Below are 20,963 nucleotides of genomic sequence, written 5' to 3'. Positions count from 1 at the left end.
TTTCCTGCTCTGTGTATACTTCATATATGCCAAGTTTGCTCAGCTGTTGCATCAAGGACCCCTTTTGCTTCCATGGGAACCTGGCACTAGTCATCCAATAGTGATGTCGAGATATCATCAACAATCATTGCTTGCTGTTGGTTGATTTTCATGTATACACAGAGAAAATGAAACTAGGGGAAGCTGTGATGCCTGGCAAACTGAAGAGTCAGTTTTATAAAAATAGAGATGGGTACAGACAAGTGAAACTGATCTGTATTTATTTGATCTCTACAAATCATTCCCACCTTGTCTTGTTTGATAGGATATTGTTGGGGATTACACCTTATCGTTAGTTTAGCAAATTTGCGATTTGGGAGGTGTTGAGCATACTATAGTTGGTCTTTTGTCTGCATTTTATTTGTTCTGCTACTATCTATTCATTACTTGAGTAGAAAAAAGGTATAGGAAGTGTGTATGAGAAGTGACCAGCTCTACATAGTAGCTGAAGTAGCTGAGACTGATGAATTAGGTTTAATAATTACTGCAAATCTCAGGCCCACATTACATTTACTTTAAATGTTCAGCCTTTGTCTTGTCAGACTATAACAAATTTTCCTACTTGAAAAAAAAGAGCACCGTGATGTTAAAACATGAACATTCCTGTTTTCATACTAGGTTTGAATGCTTGAGCCTGATACAAGACAGTTTTGTAGTGCTCTACTCTGGAGAAAGTTGACTCTCTGTGAACTGTAGAATTAACTAATATACTTTATATTATCACTTATTTTCACAACTCATCCCTGCAAAATCGGTTCAGTGGCTTCAGACAAGCAGGTATCAAGAGTCCCCGCTTCCCCCATCCCAACTTCCCATTATGATCAGCTCCCATTTTTTTAGGGGGGGGGGGGTCCAGTTCCCTCCATCTGATATGAGTCTTCTCTTAGGCTGAATCAGCTAATGCTGTTATCAGTTGCCATGGAGACTGACTGAGTTAAGGTGTTGCTGTGGAAACTGAGAGGCTGCTCATTACCACCTACTGCAACCCTCCCCACTCCCTCGAGCCAACCAGCAACCACACGAACACTCATATCAGCACGCACAAAGACGCAAATTAAATGTTTTTATGACATTCATATAATGGATATAGTGTGCGTTGTTATTTAAACCTGAACATAATGCACATGTGTCAGCGAGGTCTACATTCGATTTAGGAGGATAAGATGATGTAGTGGTCAGCATGACTGGGTGTACTACTGCTTTAATCCCAATGACAATAAGCACATCAGCAACTTCTCAGGTGTGCATTTACCCATAGGTTAGGAGAATTAGAAGTGGTGTGTCTTTTTTCCGTACGAATAATTATGAATAGGAGCCAGTAGTTTGAATCCTGTGTAAGATATTGTAACTTGTGCAACCATAGTTACATTTTCTGTCATGGCAGAAATGTGCTTTCCATATTTATATTATAACAATATTTAAACAAATTGTCAGCTCCTGCAATCTGACTTCAAGAAAGGCACATTGAGAGGATTGTGAAAGGTGTAATGTTGATGGGTATGTTTTCGCTGCTCCCTCCAGGTAAACATTAATATAGCCTGCACACTTGGGCAGGGCTTCCTACCCACAGTTGTTTATTAATTCAACAGTAGTTGTGTTGCCTGCTGAGGCTCACAGTTTGAATGCTCCCCTGTTAGTTGTCTCTTTGATAGTGATACATTCAAAAACACACCAATGCCACACTGCCAGAGAGGGCCATAAAGCATTGTATTTATTGTAGTATACATTATATGGAGTAATATATTGTATGTAGGAGTAGATTATAAGTTAAATGAAGTTTTCTCTTGCAAAGATAGAAGCATAATTTTTCACATTTACCAGCTTATACTTATTGGCTTGAATAACAATTACAAGTCCTTTAGCTGTGGAAACCTCAATTGCCAGCTCTTAAAGAGAAAATAAAATAGAAAATTGTACCAAGAAATCAAGCTCATGAATTTGACACTGCTAAGTTTCGTGCTTCACTAAAACACAGCAGGAGGGTTTTCGGTGAATCACCAGAAGAAACTGTTTTGTGTTTCATTGCTGAAAATGCCATTAGCGAATGCCCCCTTTAAAACTCACATGGCTCATCTTGGGAAAAAAGAAAAACAACAACATGAGGACCAGTCTTGTCTAGATTGTTGTTGCTACACACTTGAATACGAGTCTTCACTGGCAATGAAAGCTGCATCCTCCTACGCTCGAACAACAGCGAGGGGTCACAACCATAAGCTGTTCATATGTGTCTGCTCGAGAATCCATGTGCATATGTGTGTGTTGTGTGAGATCACAGAGTGGTTGGTGTTCATCAGCCTGCTGATCTTAGAATTCAGTGGTGGTGTTTATATCGCAGCCCCCATAAAACCAATAAAGAATCTGTGAAAACGCTTGGTCTCTAGTAAAGAGCACCACCGTGTGAAGCTGTGCAATATCTGATGAACGACGGGGCAGACATTTTATTTGATGACACATATGGTGGCTGCTCTCTAGTGGAGAGGCACAGACAGATACCAAAATAAGCCCAATGAGGTAGAGAAACAGTGGTGACAGGGACAAGAGGATAAAAATAAAATTTTAGCTAAGTCATTTATCCTCTAATGTGTGTGAAACCTTTGTTATTAAGTTAAACAAAGCAGTAAATGGACCCTCACTTTCTTTTATTCCATTCTCTCCACAGCCAGTTTCTTCTTCTCTGTTTTCATTTGCTGAGGAAAATTGGGAGTTATTTTGGTTGAATGTGGAGGAAACATACATTTTACATGGAGGACAAAATGCTGAGCTTGGGCAACTCATGCTAAATGGAGGCTTTTACTGTTAACTTGAGCCAATACTGGATCTGAGGGGTTTGATTTAACACTGAACTGATATGAGCATTTTTGTTATTATCACTTTACCGCAACTATTTTACTACTTTGTTTTCATTTCTTTTTTTTTTTCTTTTTTAGAAATGCTGCTTCATTTTGTTGTTATGCTTTGAATGAATTTCACAGTTTTAGCTTTGGGTAAATGATTTATTTATCTTTTTCAACATTATAGCCAGTGCTCTGTGTCTTAGGGATGAGTAACCATAGTGGGAAACCTTTTACAGCATTCCTCGTCACAGAACAATACTGATAGATGGTATTGGCAGATACCAAGCTTTGCCCAAAATGTTCCACTGAACACAGCAAAATCTGTTACACCTTTCACTCAATCACAAAAGCTGCGTGTGTGAAAACACCTGATATATCAGTTTTCTTATTCAGTATTCAGTTTTCACTATTAAGCTCTTAATGTTGCAATAAATTTGTGTTTATTTTGTATTTTTTATTATGACTGTAATTAATTTTTGGATAGGTTAATTAGTTGGATTTTTAAATTTTTTTGGTGAGAATACCATTTTTTTTTTTTTTTTTTTGAGGGTACAGACAGCCAATATTTTTTGGCAATAATTATTTATCGTGTAACTGAGAAAAAAAAAGAAAAAACAACACAAACTGTAACGATGAATGGGAGTCATAATCAACTAGCCATAATAATTGGAAGTGACAAATTTCGCTGTGTCTTCCAAGCAATTATCTTGAAATAAACAGCAGCTTCACCATCTGAATGATACAAATTTACAAAAGCTCTTCTTGTTCAATGCACATCACCACCCTGATGGTTAGCAGGCATGTTTAATGGTGTGTGTGTGTGTGTGTGTGTGTGTGTGTTTGCTCCATTGGAGGAAAGCATATGGCAGTTTCTAAACCCCACCCAGTAGTGGAGCTGATGTTGGTTCAGAAGAGACCACAGTGGTCTGGGAGGACTCAGCCAGCTGGCTGCCTGTGCATGACTCGTTTCAACATCCCCGCAGTGCCATGGAAACACTCAAGCACACATGGCACAAAGTTTAAAAAAAAAAACAAAAAAAACATGACATAAATATGAATGCAACTCGCCAAATATCCATGCATGATATCAGAAGAATCAAATTTTCACTCAAAAAATTTACTTTGAGTAACATTTTAACAAATTGTCCTTCTCCCTTCCTAAAAATAAAAGACACCAAAGATTTATTGGAAATAGGAGAGACTGACACCAAAAATGTGTGATGATAATCTCATTCAGCACCTGTTGATAAGAAGTAGACCTTGTTATTATGTCACCATTGAGATGGAGATTGAATTCAGTGGTTGATATGGGTGACATGGGGATTCTCTGTCTTTTGAGAGTTGGCCCTTAAATACTTTTCCCTGCTTCATTTGTGTTCAGATATAAGCCTGGCCATGTACAGACATTATTTTGCATAGAACAGTAGGACACAGGAGAAACTGAATATCTAGTTTAGCTGGCTTTACTGCTGGCTTACATTTGTCTGCTGTTGTTCTGCAAGCGTGAGTGACGCTGGTTCCTGTACTCCTGTCTGGATAAACACACTTGAACATTTTACCTGGAGCAGCCCTGTGAAGGCTACAGGAGAGCTTGTGCTTGCATCGATTTATAAGGCTTGTTGGCAATCGGTCGCTCATATCACCAGACTAATTCAACAGGACCTGTTCTTCAAATCTACAGGCTCTCTCTCCACATCATGAACTGTGATTAGTCTCAGTCTTATCACTCATTTATTGCCCAGAGCGGCAGAAGAAAGTTAGATTGATACGGTACACCACTTTAGAGTGGCAGAAATTTGACCGATGAGAGATTTTTGGTGTATTTGTATAATTTGCCCTGACGTTTTCCATTTCTCTCTTTTTCCTGACCTGTTCCTCACCCCAATTACTTGTGTGTTTTCTTTGTCTTGTTGCCCCCCGGGTAGTATGTCCTGTTGGCGTCAGACGCATTTGCTATTTTTCTTGGAGGGCAGAATCTGTTCTGTGCCTTGGTGTTTTGTCTCTGTTGTACCAAAACACAGACAGAAGCAGAACTACTCTTTCTAATATTGTGTGGTCGCTGCCTTGAAGACACTTTTGCTTGGACGACTGAGACAAGGATCTGTCTAAAATTTTCCAAAGGAGAACAAATTTTCCAAGAGGAGAGAAACAAAAAGGTAAAGAAGACTCAGATGCTGTGGACACAGTTAGAATATGTCAGTAAAAAATAAATATACTCAATATTCGCCGCTTTTGAAAAGCGTGTATGCACAACTGTTGGTATTGATACTCTGTATTTATGTATTCTCTAATTGTATTAGCTCTGTAAAATAAGGTATTTGACAGCTGTTGTGCTTGTGCAGATAGAGATCTCCCTCAGAGGGGGTTTTATGCTTTGCATTATTGATGCTTGTTTTTTCATCAGATCAAATTATATAACCTATAAATATTAAATTATATAAAGTATGAATACATTGTTTGTGTCCCTGTACATCAGTTGACTGACGCCAGCATGACGTCCAGTCTCATTCGCCCATTTGGTGCTCCCCGCTGACAAAATTAAACTTTTCATCTGCCAGTGGTAATTTTTCTGACACCATGACCAGATTTACGTGTTCATCGTGAGTTGTGTTGTGTAAAATCCTGCTTCTTTGTCAAATATTATTTCATGGGATTAAGAGCAGCTCTTGTGACTAACAGCAGGACATTGAGAAAGCTGAACAGGAGAGCTCGCTGAGGTGTTTGGTGAAGTTGTAACTTGTCATTTAGATGAAGGGGAATGAAGGGCGATGCAGATAACCAGAGGTTATCGCTTTAGTTTAGTTAGTTATATGGATGCTTGCTGCGAGTTATCTGACAATCTTACAACAGGGAGACAATGAACTGTCAAGCTATTACATTAATGATTAACGAATAAAGCCATTTTCAATAATAACGAATAAAAATCCTAGCCATTCCATTAATGAGAAAATTTCCATTCATTCTGTTCCCATTCAACGGAAAAAAGTTAAGCAATGCAAAACCTTCTATGAGTGACTGATTTCAAGGCCCTTTAAATGATGATGGAAATTCAGTCAGACAATAGTGCAAAGCCGCAGGAAGCGTTTTGTTCCTGAATAGCTGTCAGTCAGGCCTTCATTTTGAACCAATTCAGAGAGACATTAGTCTGATGACAGTATGAAACAAGCACAGGCTCTGAATGAAAGACTGATGGGCAGAAAAACTCACCACTGAGAAGTCTGTATTGCAAATAGAGGAAAATGAGTTTGATGCTGTATAACATCTACCTTTAAATTGCTAACGTTGACGCGAACTGTGTATAGGGAGCATGTTTTTTCTGTAGCCCATCATCATTACATAACACAAAGTTTGTGATATGTACAAACTAAAGACGTATCTTTTTAGTTTGGCCTTTTAATTAATTTTTTTACCCTCTTTTACTACCTACTTATTTATATATGTATATATTTTTTTCTCTCAGTTTTAACTATTTACCAATTATTTAATTTAGTTTTTATCTCATTTTATTCTATTTTATTTTTAGCTTATTTTTCAGCATTAGTGTTTCCTCAGCTCCAGTCTTTATTTAGGATTTGGTGAGTTTGGTGATTATTGTGTGAATGTGTAGTTACTCTTTTGTGTGAAAGGTGCTATATAAATAAAGTTTGATTGATTGATTGATTGAAGTGCTTGTTGAAGTCCCTGCTTGTCCCTTGTGCGAAATTTCTTACAACCCCATTATCTAGAAATCATATTCTCATTTTTGTCTTACTTAGACACACACACACACACACACACACACACACACACAACTTCATCCTCAGTCCTGAGAGCATATACAAAGATTTCTATATGCAGTTCCTGATGCATATGATGGAGCGTGATGCTGCTTGGTGTTTGCTCCAATCGTGGAGTGACCTTGTGCCCTTCTTTCTTCATCAAGTAATCTGACTGAAATGAATTAAACTTGATTGAATTAGATGATACATGAGATGACTGTATTTATATTTTGTATTGTACCGTTTAAAATCATACTGCAGTTGCAGTGTAGTAATTAGGGAAGAGTAATAAAAAATAGATTAGATAAGGGACTATGTTTATACTCTGTTGCAGCTAGAATGAATGTGTGTGTGTGTGTGTGTGTGTGTGTGTTCTGGGGAAAGTCTGTTTGAGTAAGTGGGCTTGTCAACTTGTGACAGGTTGCAATGGTCTTGATGAAGGTGTGGTCATTGGGAAAAATGGCAGTAATGTAGTGAGATCTCACTAAATCTGTTCCCTGAAAGCTGATCATCAGAAATCTGACAGCCACTCAGTATTCTTGGATTTTGACCAAAAAAAAAAAAAAATCCATGAATGAAATGCAGATGAAAAGATTCATCATTTGTGATCTATAAAGAACAAAAAACACTAAATTCCCTTTCCTAAAGCTTTAATAGTGATTTTCAATGGAGTTGTTTTATTTACTCATATTTATTGGAAAATTAAATGCAATAATAAAATGTCAGCATCACATGTTTCGCATTTTACTTTGTAAGCACAGTGCAGCGGCCGACCATAGACTGATGAACTGAGGTGGTGAGGTTCAGCTATCGTAGAATCACACCTTCAGCTTTTCTGGCAACATTCATAGAACAATCTGTTTGGAGTGAGACTGTTATAGATTGATGCGTTTCTATTACAGCAAATCCAGATTCTAATAAAGTCTCATCGTTGAGGGAATACAACTTCCCAGACTTTTTCCTGAAAGCAGCTCAACCTGTTAATTAATGTACTCATGAATGGGATATCGCGACACAGTGCGACAACCGTTGTATGTATTGACTATGGACATATGGACTTCATATTTTTTCTTCTACAGCAGGTGAAGGAGTTCAGGGAGCCCCTGTGAACTTAACAGCCAACATTCAAAAGGAGTTTTTTTCTCAGGTCATTATCTTCATTGCTCACTTTAGGTGTTGAGTGCAATGACAAGGCCTTCGTAGGGCTGCAACATGTTTAGTGCAAATACTCAACTTTTTTGGCAAGGTAAATATTCTATTACATTTAAAGTGATGCTGGTTATGGTATATTGGTCTGATTCATCAATGCCATAGACCTTGTTGCCCTGCTCATCGTGTTACATGCTGTTGATGTGATATGGATGAGTAAATACTTTTAGTTCAAGAGACTGACTTTATCCTAAATGTCTGATCCAAAATCATCATAGAAATGGCTTGATTAGTGCAAAATTGTTTGGACATTGATGATTTAAGTCATCTATTGCATTCAGTAGAATGTTGGAGAATGCTGCGATACTCACAGTCCCTGCATGTATCAGTCTGATCAGACAGCGGCTATTGGACTGAAGCCACTTAGTGTGTGTCAGTGTGTCTTGTGTGCAACTTTGTATCTGATAAATGGAGCTGTATTGTGCTTACCCTTGCAAGAGGCTTTCCATTGTGTGAGTGTGAAGGGGGGAGAAAGAGAGAGAGAGGGAGAGGCAGGCAGGCAGGCAGGCAGGCAGGCAGGCAAATAGAGGCTGAGATGTGTCCCAGTGTTTGTGGTGCTGTCAAATGAACACAGGACACACACACACACACACACAAACAGACATGCACGGCCTCATAGACATTCCCTTTCTTGGTTTTGCTTTATCTCTTTCTTTGCTGTGTACTCTAATATTCCCATCAGGGTGATAGTGCAGGACTTCTTTTAGATCCACAGTTGATTGGAAGCCAATATCAGTGGTACACTCCCATCTCTGCCATTTCTTACCACTTCATCACCTCTGCCTCTCTCCCTTGTCTTCCATCTGTTCCTACGATATACTGATGGAGTGTGTGTGTCTGTATGCGCATTAACTGAGGTGCCACCTGCCACTGCACTTCCAATGCACTAGCAGCTGAATCTAATCTCTTTCTCCCTCTCTCTCTCTCTTTCTCTCTGTTTCTCTCCCCCCCCCCCCCTACTGTTTTTCGCCCCTCGTCCTTTCCCACCCTTTCAGATCTCGGATGTTTTTCCTCTGAGCCACGGACAACTTCCCATCTAGACAGGTGAGTCTCTGTCTGTTCCTCTTCCTCTCTCTCGGTTTTGTCACCCCCTCCCTTGCTCTTCGTGTCTTTCTCACTCTCTCTCTCTTCTCTACTCACTCCGCTGCATATGTCTGTAGGTGCTGCTACAAAGATGCTGCGTCACCGTGCTGGTTTCATATAGACGCTATAGTAAATTCACGGTTGGACACAAGTAGCAGTAACAGACAGCAGCAGAAAAAAAACCCTGATGTATTTCTCTTTTGCCCCACTTGTTTGTCTCTCTATACTGTGTGTTGTAAAACTGAATTCATCAATGCATTTTGTTAGTTTTAATGAAGAATCCAATCCAAGCATTTTACATTAGCTTGGTAATCGATGTTGAGCCTACATGTGTTGTTATGCTACTGGTCTGTGCGTGTGTTTGTTTGTGTGTGTGCGTGAGCACGGACATGTCTAGACACTGCCAGACAGTCATTCTGTTGGCTTTCACATGGTTCAAGTAAAGAGTTGAAAGGCACGTTTTTCCCACTAACAGAGACGCTGTGGTTTACCTCAGTTTGTCCACATTCATATCTAGTTTCAGGTCTGATCACCTCTATGCTGGTTGGAAGTGACAAACTAAAAGGGTGAAGTAGAAACTATCTAGCGCATTATCCAGAGAAAGATGGATGCCTCGTCATTGTCTGGTAAAAAGCAGCGCAAACTGGTCGAGATGGCTGAGAAAGGATTCGTGCAGTTTACTGACTTAACCTCAGGCATGTGAGCCTGATGGTTGCACTTCTTTTGTTTGAAGTCAGTACCAACACACACATCATTTGAATTACCAAAATATCTCTTTTTTGTAGATAACACCTGCTGTGATGTTTGTGTCAGTCTGTAATCTGCCTCTTTTTAATCCTGATGTGTGACAATAATCATAATCAAGTAATAGATTAATTCAAATCTGAGTAAGCCATTTGTCAAAAGTCAGCAGTATACACAATGTAATGCAATGTAACGCTTTAACAAATGACTCGCTCTAATGAGAAAGAGTTGCCAGGTCATCCCACAAAACTATGCAGCTTTCATTCTTGTATGTTTTTTTGGTTTGCTGGTCCTTACAGCTGACTGACTATGAATGCCATCATACCCCCCCCCCTTATAAAATCACCGGCGCCTGCTTCCAGATCATCAGCTCGCACAAGCTAATTGCATTCTGCCCAACACAAAATGGCGAGGAGACAAATGTTAATGAGTGGCAGTTTAAAGACAAAGAGCTGAAATCATTTCTCACAGTGCTTGGGCCAAAGCAGAGATGAAATGCTTATTGTTGCTGTCTAGGTGAGGAAATACAATGAGCACTTACGGAGCTCGTTCCAGTATAGTGTTTGTTGAAAACATTGCTTGTGGCTGTTGACGCTACAGAATTGAACTTAATAAAATACGTTTGTATTACTGATTTTATCTCAATGTGGAGAGCTGCTGTCTGACTGAGACAGCATCACAGAGATTTTCGCAGAAGTTTTTGAGTCAGTCTCGCTCTTCTAACCAATCAGAGAAGGCCAAAGGAATGGTTGGGAGCTTGTGACCGAACGTGCTGCCGGTCTATTATTTATCTTATACTGAGGCTTCAAACTATCCTTAGCTGCTCGAGGATGCGACTGTGGCCGAACATATATGTACACATGTATGTACAGTAGCAGCCAAAAGTAATACATGAATTAAAATCTTGGTAAGCCATTTGTCAAAACTTAATTAGGCAGGGTATATAATTTAATTACGCTGAAATAAATGGATTCCTCTAATGAGAAGGAGTCGCCTGGTCTGAGTGGTTTGTTTTCAACTCTTAGTAGGGCTGAGTATCGTTCAAGAATTTTGGATTATGATACTGATACCAACGGATTCAGGAACGTTACTGTTATTGATACCAATTTTCGGAAATCTGTTGATGGCATGGTAAATTATGGTTTAAAAAAAAACAACAAAACCTTTTTCATCACCTCAACATTTTTACATAATGTCAATAAGCAAACTTAAGTTTCCTTCAGATTACCTCCTGAGTCACTGCATCTTCATCACAGACAGCCCATCAGTGAGATATTCTCCGACTTAATATAATTTTTAGACTGTGCAAATTGATTCTTAGAAACAGTATTCACTGGCAGTTTTTCCACACAGCTTTTGCTCAAATATGAAAAAGTCAACAGTCAGTATTGATCCTTCAGCTCCTCTGTACACTTCGGTTCTCCTCACTCCCATGCATATTTTCCACTCGCCACCTCCGTGTTTGACACACACACAGATATTTAGTATAGTCCAGCAGGGTGCAGTTTTTTCAAGTTTTGCATGTTTACTTCCAAGTGTAGTAAAAGTATCTAAGTATCTAAAAGTATCCAAAGTATGAACACATGCAGGCCTTTCCTCTGCGTGTTCCCCTGCTGTCTTGGTGAGGGAAAGCATTTGTGGCATTTCCCAGCAGGTCTGTGTGACCTTCTCCTGTTTGTTTGGCCTTTCCTCTCTCTTTTCCTCCTCAATGCTCCGTCATGAAAGCTTATGGCTCAACCAGAGCAGACAGTGATCATGGCCCGCTGATATTTTCACTTTTTTTTTTTTTTTATGTTTTAATTGTTAATCCATGATGTGTGATATTAATTGTTACATCTATTACAAATCAAAACAGAAGGAAACACAATTCTGAATTTTGAATAAAATCATTATAATTACATTATAATTATAATTTTTAATCTACAATTGGTAGCTAGACAGGTAATGACTGACTAGCTTTACTTCATGATATTTCAAATACAGCTTGTTTTGTTTTTTTCTTGTTTTTTTTTTCTTTCTTAAGACCTCAATTGTTAAAATGGAAACTTTGATGTTCAGGCCACTTCAAAAGGTCTGTGTGAATGTTTTTTTGCCAAGTGGTCCACGGACAGTCAGATAATAACTGTAGCATCTGTAGCTCTGATGATTTGGATCATAAAGGATGCCACCAGAGGGCAACAATTTTTAACCTGCATCCTGCCGCTCAATATTTACAATGCAGGGCTGTCGGTATACTGTCATAACCACCATCTGGTTGTGGCATTAGAGTCACATAGAGTTTCATGTGTTCATTTGAAGAATCTTTTAATTTCCTTTGATGACATTCAGAGTCACTGAAAAGCTTGAGAACCGACACAGACTTCACTGTTAAAGATGGGGCTAAATTAGTCATTGGTTATTTTTTTTATTCATTTAGCTGTTCTATATGAATAAAAATAAATAAAACACCAACCCCTTCCTTAAGCTAATTGCTCATTTGAACCGTCATCTAGCACACTTTTAATATTTGTATGAGGACTCGCACTATAGCTTTGCCTTACGTTCATTTATATAATTCCTGAAAATGAAATGAATGAATGAAAGAATATGTACGGTAATAAAGGAAAACTTTTAGAACAGTAATTATGATGCATTTTGTTATGAAATCCTACTTAGGTTGCATCCAATATGACTGGTATCCAATATGTTTTTTTATTTTTTTTTTAAACAAGCTTCTATTTTTGAATAATAACTAAGCAGAAAAGAATGAAATTGTCGTAACATCAATGGCAATTTCTACAGAGCAAGAGAGAAAGATTAAAGTTCATATTGTCAGCCACTGCAGTAGTGATGTAATGGCCCAGACTCCCCCCCCCCACACCCCCCACCCCCACCCCCCACCTCCACCCCCCACCTCATGCTAGACTTTCATTTCATTATTTCCCTCACTCTCTCTCTCTCTCTGTCTCCTTGACCACCTCTCTCCTCTTTGTTCTTTGCCATGCCTTCACTCTCCCTGTTCCATTTGTTGTCAAGGTATATCTTTATCTCTATCAAGAGGTTAATAATAATGACAACCAGTACTCTGCTGTCAAACCATCTTCATTTCCAAAATCTATGAAGAAACATTTTATACTCGAAAGCTGAAGAGAAGCAATTTGTTGGTTTTATGCTGATGCATTCCTTTATAGTAGAAGGGATTCAGTCAGCAGAACTCTGTTAAACAGTGTCTCCATTTTATTTTCCTCTTAATAATCTTATTCCCCTAATATATTTTTAGGGCAGGGATATTAACAATAAGGCAAATTACAATAAAAAACATGTATTGAAAAAAAAAAAAGTATTGAATTACAGATTTTTTTTCACTTGGATTTGAAGTATTGAAACATCTCATTCCAAATGGCTCATTCCAGATTGTAAAGTCCAAATTTTATTAACTAAATGAATGAAACTTAATCTAAACAATACATTACTGAGCCTGAGTGGGATTTCCATCATGATGCTCATTTTGTATTTACAATCAATCCAATTTAATCATCCAATTATATAGGATAACAGTTACTCTTCCTCGACACTGGCAATAGAAACAACGTCTGTCCGTACATCCAGCCATATGTAACCGCTCATGCCATCTCATTTCTGTGAATGTGATATTGTAATAATGCCTTGATGGTCTCAGAGATTGCCAAAGTTAGATTAATTCGTTTTTAACGCTAAAAGTTCAAGTTCACTGGGAATTCACAAAACAGGTTTTTAGCCACGACTAACACATTTCTGCTCTAATTATGACACAAATAAACTTAAATGTCAACTAAGATCAAATAAAGTGATGGCATTCATCTTCATCTATCATAATGTTCTGCCATTGTTCAGTGCTGTAAATTTGGATGTGGATTATGTGACCTTATTTCCTGCAACACAGCTGGTTGGTGGAAGCAAAAAATTACAAAGCAGTCATTCTCGTTTCTGTCTTTTTTTTTTTTTAATTTTTTTTTATGAAACACAGGATTGAAGCCAGTAACCATAAAGTGCAACATTGGAGGAGTGTGTTCTGCTGTCCCTCAAAACATTTCAGACAAAAACACCAACTGCTGTGACAGTACAGTAACACAATCAGACTACAATGTTCTTTTGAAAATAATGTTTTCTCCAGAAAGCTCGTCTTTTGATGTCGATCTAGGTTTAAACCTATGGCAGTGTTTGGATCCTACTGTCTTTCTTTCCTTCATGCTTTAATGAGAGTTTATGCACCTTTTCCATGCACACAGGCACACACTGACAGGTCACAGTAATTCTTAGGGAGAGCAGGTTAATGAGGACAAGGGTGATAAATGAGACTCCAACTGAGAAGAATAATAACTTCGTCCTGCTTAAAGTCTGAGAAAATTCCTTTGAATAGCCCTCATTTTTTAATGTGGGCATCAATTACGTAATTTAAACTTTCTTGCATGCTGCCACATGGACACGTTGAGGATCTACTTGGAGTAAAAGGGTGTATTACTTTCTGTTGAACCTTGTTGAAGTTGTACTCGTGCGGTCATAACATGTGTATGCATGTCATCTTTCTTTAACTGATCGTCTCTTTGTAAAGCATTTGGGCTTTTCTGGCTATGGCTGAGAATTCTGAAAAATTTTTGATACTGATACCTTGACTTTGACGGCTCTTTTAAGAAATGCGTTTTAACAAGGTGCTATTTCACATTATGGTAAAAACAGTCCCTCTAGTTTTAGTTTTCATCTGCTCAGCATTTTTACATAAAACTTTAAATAAACTGAAATCAAACTTGCAGCCTTCAGGTTATCTCCAGAGTCAAAAACAATAAACCAGTGGAAACAGTTTCCACCGTAAATTGAACACCTGCAATGCCGTTTGTTAGGCTCACTGTCGCATACTTAAAAACTTTACATCACTCAGCAGAGCTTCTTTGAAGATCGACTGGTGTGCTTTTTCAGGTAACAGACGAGTGCGCTCCTGACTGACAGTAGCTGACAGCGTCCCCAGCAATAGAACAATGTCCGCTCTGAGGGTGTGGATGATGCTTGTCCACCCAGATCCAAACGGAGAACAGAGAAATCTTCTTCTTTTATTTATTCTGTACACTGTCAAATGCTTCATTAGCTTTGTTGTGTTGTTGGCCCTGGTGCCGACTACTTTGTTGCAACCACTGCATTACACACTGTTAGTGTGATGAAATGTGACCACACCTTAGATCTTTTGGCCATCTTTTAATGTTGCACCTATGGGGGATGGGATGCAGAGTGGCCACACTGCAGCCACTCAGAACACAACAATGCCAACACGCTGTGAGTCCCGACTCTGGGCTAACTCAGGGCGGAACCTCACATGTTGTTCCTGGATGCCAATCTCCAGCACTTTGAGATTTTGGCACATCAAACATGTTGCATGCTTTGGCCCACTTCCACTGATGAGATTAATCTCTTAGGTGTTGAATTTTTGTACTGAGCAACAAGACATTTTCTGGTACTCGATGGTACTAAGGTGTTTTAGGTGGTGCCAAAAACGACAGACTTAAATACCCAGCTGTACTTAACACCACAGGAGTTAACACTCCAGTCTATACTGACAGCGCATTATGTGAGTCATATTGCGGTCTCATTCAGGCCTTGGCTTGCAGAGCATGCACTTATTAAAAATGGATGCTTTATATAACCATAGGATTCCGATTCAGACCTTCTAGAGAACCATTTGCAGTTACTGGTTTACTGAATAATCCAAAACTTTTTTTTTTTTTTTTTTGAAGGGACCTGAGGAATCGCCACATATAGTTTAAGTCCTCACATTGGTCCAGTCACATTACGAATACATGAAGTCTCTTCCTTTTTTAAAGCCTTAAAAAAGCGCTGTCACCTGCTGCACACAAAAATGCACACACACACACACACGCAGGCCCTTCCAGACTACATTAAATATGGTTTGACAGGTGGCTCCTGGATGGGCAGTCCCCGGGGACAGAACAAAGCACTTTCATTGTGCCTCTGTGTGTGTGTGTTTTAACGATTGAGCAGGGGAGACCTTCATAATCATGTCTTCAAAAGTCCGTTACAGTCTCTGTGTTTGTGAATATGTAGGTGTGCTCACAGGATCTGGGTTTTACTCACAATGGATCGTGCATTAGCTGTCACAGTGTCACATATCCTCCAACACCGCTGACTGGGCCCTGCCAGGAAAAAAAAACCAAAAACCTTCACTTTGCAGTGGAGAGAGAGTGGGGGAATATAAGAATAATGGTAGTGATCATAGATAAATATATGAATGAATTTATAAATAAGGAAATGAATAGAATACATACATAGTTAGAAGGGTTGTGCCAAGAAGATATAAGATATAAGAATCGCGATTCTCATTTACTATGATTCTGAATCGGTTTAAAATGTCCCAAAATCAATTAAAAAAAAAACAAAAAAACAACCACCTAAAAACAACAAAAAAAAAAACCAAGCAAATCTGCAGGCTGACATCTCCACAGAGCCGGTTCTGGAACATACGCATGTATCTCTACTCTCTGCAGGGCGGACCTCTGGTATAATCTGGTCTGGTCTAGTATCTAGTATCTGGAGGGGTTCGGTCTCTGGTCTGGTCCAGTCTCTGGGGAGGTCCCATCTCTGGTCTGGGTTAGTCTCTACTCTCTGCTGGGGTCCGGTCTAGTCTCTAGTCCTTGCTATAGCGATTCCAATTAACAAATTAAGCTAGACATGTACAGGTGCACCGCGCCCTCCTTATTGCGGGGCGACACCGTTAACCACTACGCCACCGTGCTGCTCAGGTCACCACATACTGCTAATTGAACATCTGAACACAGAGTTTAACTCTCCACGGTCATTTGGACACAATTCTACATTTCAGAATTCTCACTTTGTTTCCTAACTGGGCCATCATCATATAGCGCAGTCATGAGAGTTGAACTAATTTATATGTCATTATGAGTTTAGGTGCTGACGTTTTTATTTAGTCTTTCTATTTTTATCAGTCTCTGTTCAATGAGTATTTTCACCTTACTTTTTGTGTGTGTGTGTGTGTGTGTGTGTGTGTGTTCCATTGCACAAACAGAATTAACCCAAAATGTTGCCAAGTGGTTTCACATCCTGTTGTAGTGTCATCATGATAAAACCAGAAGGTTAGGGTGTTGTGTTTGGCCAATGTTAATTCCAGCACTTTTCTGATGAGAGATGAGAAGGACGTTTGGCAAATCCTGAGAGCTTTACAAAAGAAGGGTTGCCCTCATTAAAGTCACAAGAATTAACTGAATGCCGATGTTTTTGTGATATGAATATTTTTGATTTAATTTTCAGATATGTTTAATATCTGTTGAAGTAACAGGGTAGGGTTATCTCTGTAATCATCGAGAGAAAAAAAAAACAAGTTCAATTGACCAGTTTTCTCTTCTGATGGTTGACTTCCTCGAAACTCCTCATAAAATAGATCCCGGGCAGCAACAGATCTGCTCCAGATGATTGGTGTGCATGTAGAAAAGACAACCCTGGTGGTCTAAAGGCATCTTAAAATTGATATCTGCGATGCTTTACAGAAGCCATAATCAGAAACCAGACAAATTGCTGAGTGTGGCTGCCAGAGGCTCTCCATGGCTCTGGGACCAGAGCGGGCCACCAGACCCGCATCTGCTTTCTGTCTGCTGTCTCTCTCTCTCTCTGCCAGCACAGTTCGAATTTGGCTTCACTAAATACATCCGCCAAAACTTTTTTGAACTCATTATGAGTTGTTTAACTTCAAAGCATTTCATTTGCATTTTTATTGGAAACCCGTGGTCACACATATTTGACGCTACATGGGTTGAACATGCAGGGCACTGTCATACGTCTCACAAAGAGCTTGGGGAATTTTTTTTTGTGTTTCTCTTAATGTGCCACTATCTCTCTGTCGACATACATAGACACACACACACACATATATATACATATATATACATGCAATGGGGCTACCATGCAGAAGAGATTCTAAAAAGGTACATAGATGTGCCTTGTGCTTGGACTGAGTTGTCTCTTGGTGTAATGTTTTGTCTCTACATCCACCCTGCACTTTCACAGAAAACCTACAGGCTTCTCCAAGGTCTTGGACAAATGACTCACTTGTGACCATCAACGAATGACGAGCCGAAGGGAGTTTCAAAACTCTGAGGTTTTTGGCTCTCTTAGCCAAAGCCTGGCATGAATTTTAGCCCAGTCTCTTTCCTCTTTCTGTTCTTTTTAAAGTAAGATACCAGAATGGAGTTAGGATGGTTCTTGATAATAGAGACATTTTAGGCAAGCATTGCTGTTCATTTAGCAGTTGTCAAAAATGGAGTATGTGGAATTGGCTGATGTAGTTATTAGAGAAATATTTATTTTTATTTTTATACTAAAGTACTTCTGACTCACACAGCTTTGTTCCTTTGGTACATGCTGTATTATGTGTGATTGAGGCATTATTGATGGAAAATAATAAGCTTTAGAGCTTTTGATTGGCTGTTTCTTTTTCTTGACTTTATCTAGACTTGAGTTTGCTGTTTTCCGCGGCCCCTGCTTTCTTTGCTGAACTAAAATAGTCTAGCCAGCCGAATTCTCATCATTTAACTCTCACCTGCAGAAACAGTATCTATTCAGATATACTAAGCTATGGATGTCAATATTTTGGGCAACATGACAAATATTTATATATTTCAAACTATTGTTTTACTCAGACAGTACTGGCTGTGCGCTCACTGCATGAACCTTGTTTCCATGCATTAGCTGATTACTTTGGACAAGTACAGTGCAAATTACAACTGGAGTTCCGATATTCATGCAGGCTGAAGTCTCTCTTTCTTTGCCTCTTGACATTACAGGCAGTACTGGGAAGAATTAGAGATAAAAAGGAGACTTTTTGGACACAATTCCAAAACCATAAGTACATAGATGGACAGTATTTATAGAAACCACTCTGTGGCATAGAAAGACTCCACACAAACTGGAATATTAAGATGTCGGAAACTGATTGGCTTCAGTGCACTGTTCTCATATTTGTTTGTCTTAATATTTTACATATTGACAGACAAGTGACATTTTCATCTGTTATGTTATGATTTCTGATCCACTTGTAGCCATCGGTCTTGCTTGAGGGAAAATAGACTTGACTGTTGAAGATGCATTGCTCTGGCCCCAAAGCAAGTTTTACTACAGTAGAGGTAGAACAGAACGGTGGTCCCCCTGCAGATATTCACGCACTTTGTGCCTGCAGGTGTTAATAACCTTCATCTGAGCTCAGCAGTTCTAAAATACCCATTCAAACAGCCAAATGCCTTTTTGTTTGAAATACTGAAACAGAGCCTAAAAGCAAAAGTAGGTTTTTGGAGGTTGCAGTCTAAGAGGGAGAAAACACTGAGTAAGCACGAGATTAATTCTTGAATTAATTGAACACTACCTTTGAAGTGAATGAGATCCTTAAGTGTGTTGCTGAGGTTCTTTGTTAACTCAATCACAGTTTTTCAAAGCTGTGCATTATGAAATGTTTCATTGTTTTTCCAGGATTTTTTTGTTTGTTCTGTGTATGGCCATGTGTCTGACAAACAATTCCAGCACATCACTGAGCATCCATCTGGGTTTATGGAATAAACAACAAATGACTGTATCAAACTGTAGGAGTTCATATGCAAATGATCTCTCTCACAGATGATGGGCGATTGTAAAATTTGCACTCAGTTGTCACGCTATCATGTAAAACTTACTGGAGCTAATGCAGTCCGATAAAACAGCTTTGAAAAACAGTGTATTTGAATCTTGTATAATGTTATATACACATTACTCATCACTAGCATATTTAAGGCTTCAGAAGAGATGTTTTGGTAATACTTCACCTTTCCTGCCTTATCTGTGTGGAATACCTTGCAGAAAGATAAATACAATTAACTTTTTCAATTCTCCTCATCTTTTCTGACACTTCCAAATAATTTCAAAAACTGTTGGTTGGCTGTGTGGTGTGCTGCTGCAATATTAACCAGCTATCCCCCAGAGAAGAAAGTCCAAAAGCAGTATTAATCTTTCTTTCTATATATATACGTATATAATTAACAGGTGCAACTACAAGTCTGCCGCCCTTGGATTTTATCCTCTGACAATCTTAAAGGCAACGCTGTGACATTTCAAGAGAAGATCCGTCTTGACTTATCATCCAAAGTCCCACACCAACTGACCAGGTAAGAAATTAACCGGAAGTGCATTCACCAATATTTAACATTTTCAGATGACTATATTGTGTTTTTTGCCATTAACCTGGGTATACCCCTGAACTGCTTACCTACACATTTCTCAATGGGAGGTGATCCTCTAAGCTTAAAACCTGCATGGATAGAATATATATATATATTTAATGTATCTCTGGTCTGTTTTTTTATTTTATTTTTTTTTATTTTTTGTCTAATCGTGCCTGAACAAATGATGCCAAATGCAGCCAGAAACCTCATGTAGCATCAATAATATGAGTGTCCAGAGCCACATCCATTTAGCCTAAACATTTGAGTCATGGTGGATACCTGTCAGAAAGAGAAAGAAACATTTTCAACAAGAGACAGCGAGACCGAAAGTACCTCCACAGATGAAATAGCTGTGTGGGTGGAGGAACATGTGAGTGCAGGCTGCTAGGAGCTGTGAGTGGGAAGTGGGTATTGAGTAGGAAGAGAAGAGCTGCTTTAGTGAGACAATCAGCACCAAGGCCTGCTGAAAGACAGTCACGCTTTCATGGCTTCTCTTTGTTTTCTACACTTCTACAAAGACAGTTCCAGGTAGTGAGGTTGGTTATTAATGGTTGATAAGAGGGTTTGTCCTTTGTGTGTGTGTGTGTGTGTGTGTGTGTGTGTGTGTGTGTGCGCGCGCCTGGCTTCCATCATCGGATTATGTATGTTGTATGTATGAGAGTCAGGATTGGCTCAGCATCTGGCGTTATTTTCATTAAAAAAGATTATTGTGTATGTAGTTTCAGTACCGTATAGAAACAGGATAGGCTGGACAGCACATGAACATTCAAACATGAAACAAAAAAGATTATGGCAAGCATGACAATTGAAACAACTCCTTCAAATTGTAACAGAAAAGCATTAAGTTGTGTGATAGTTTGTACCCGTATCTGATTTATATGTAATTTGTATAACATTAAGAAAAAAATCCAACATTTTCTGATTGAGACCAGTAATGATACAGAACTATGCCCTGCAACGCAATATTAATTAGTGAGAATACCAAAACCTGTAAGAAATGGCAAGTGTGCATGAGTAAACAACAGCAAGAATGGGGAAAAAGGTTTGTCAGAATTGTTGCGATAATACAACTA

The 20,963-nt window shown here is 38.9% G+C and overlaps 1 protein-coding gene across 1 annotated transcript in view; it reads left to right on the top strand.

The window, feature by feature from the left end:
• Positions 1-8,844: 8,844 nt before the first annotated feature.
• The window catches only part of map2 (microtubule-associated protein 2), a 54,563-nt gene continuing 42,444 nt past the window's right edge, over positions 8,845-20,963 (top strand). Inside the window, exons 1-2 of the mRNA XM_029530824.1 lie at positions 8,845-8,884; positions 19,712-19,833. The gene's annotated coding sequence lies outside the window, so the exon portion shown is untranslated. The remainder of the gene's footprint in view (positions 8,885-19,711; positions 19,834-20,963) is intronic.

The sequence above is a fragment of the Echeneis naucrates genome, chromosome 21 (assembly GCF_900963305.1).
Source record: "Echeneis naucrates chromosome 21, fEcheNa1.1, whole genome shotgun sequence".
Lineage (NCBI taxonomy): Eukaryota > Metazoa > Chordata > Actinopteri > Carangiformes > Echeneidae > Echeneis > Echeneis naucrates.
Note: the sequence above shows the minus strand (reverse complement) of the source record. Positions and strands in the feature narration are given on the sequence as shown.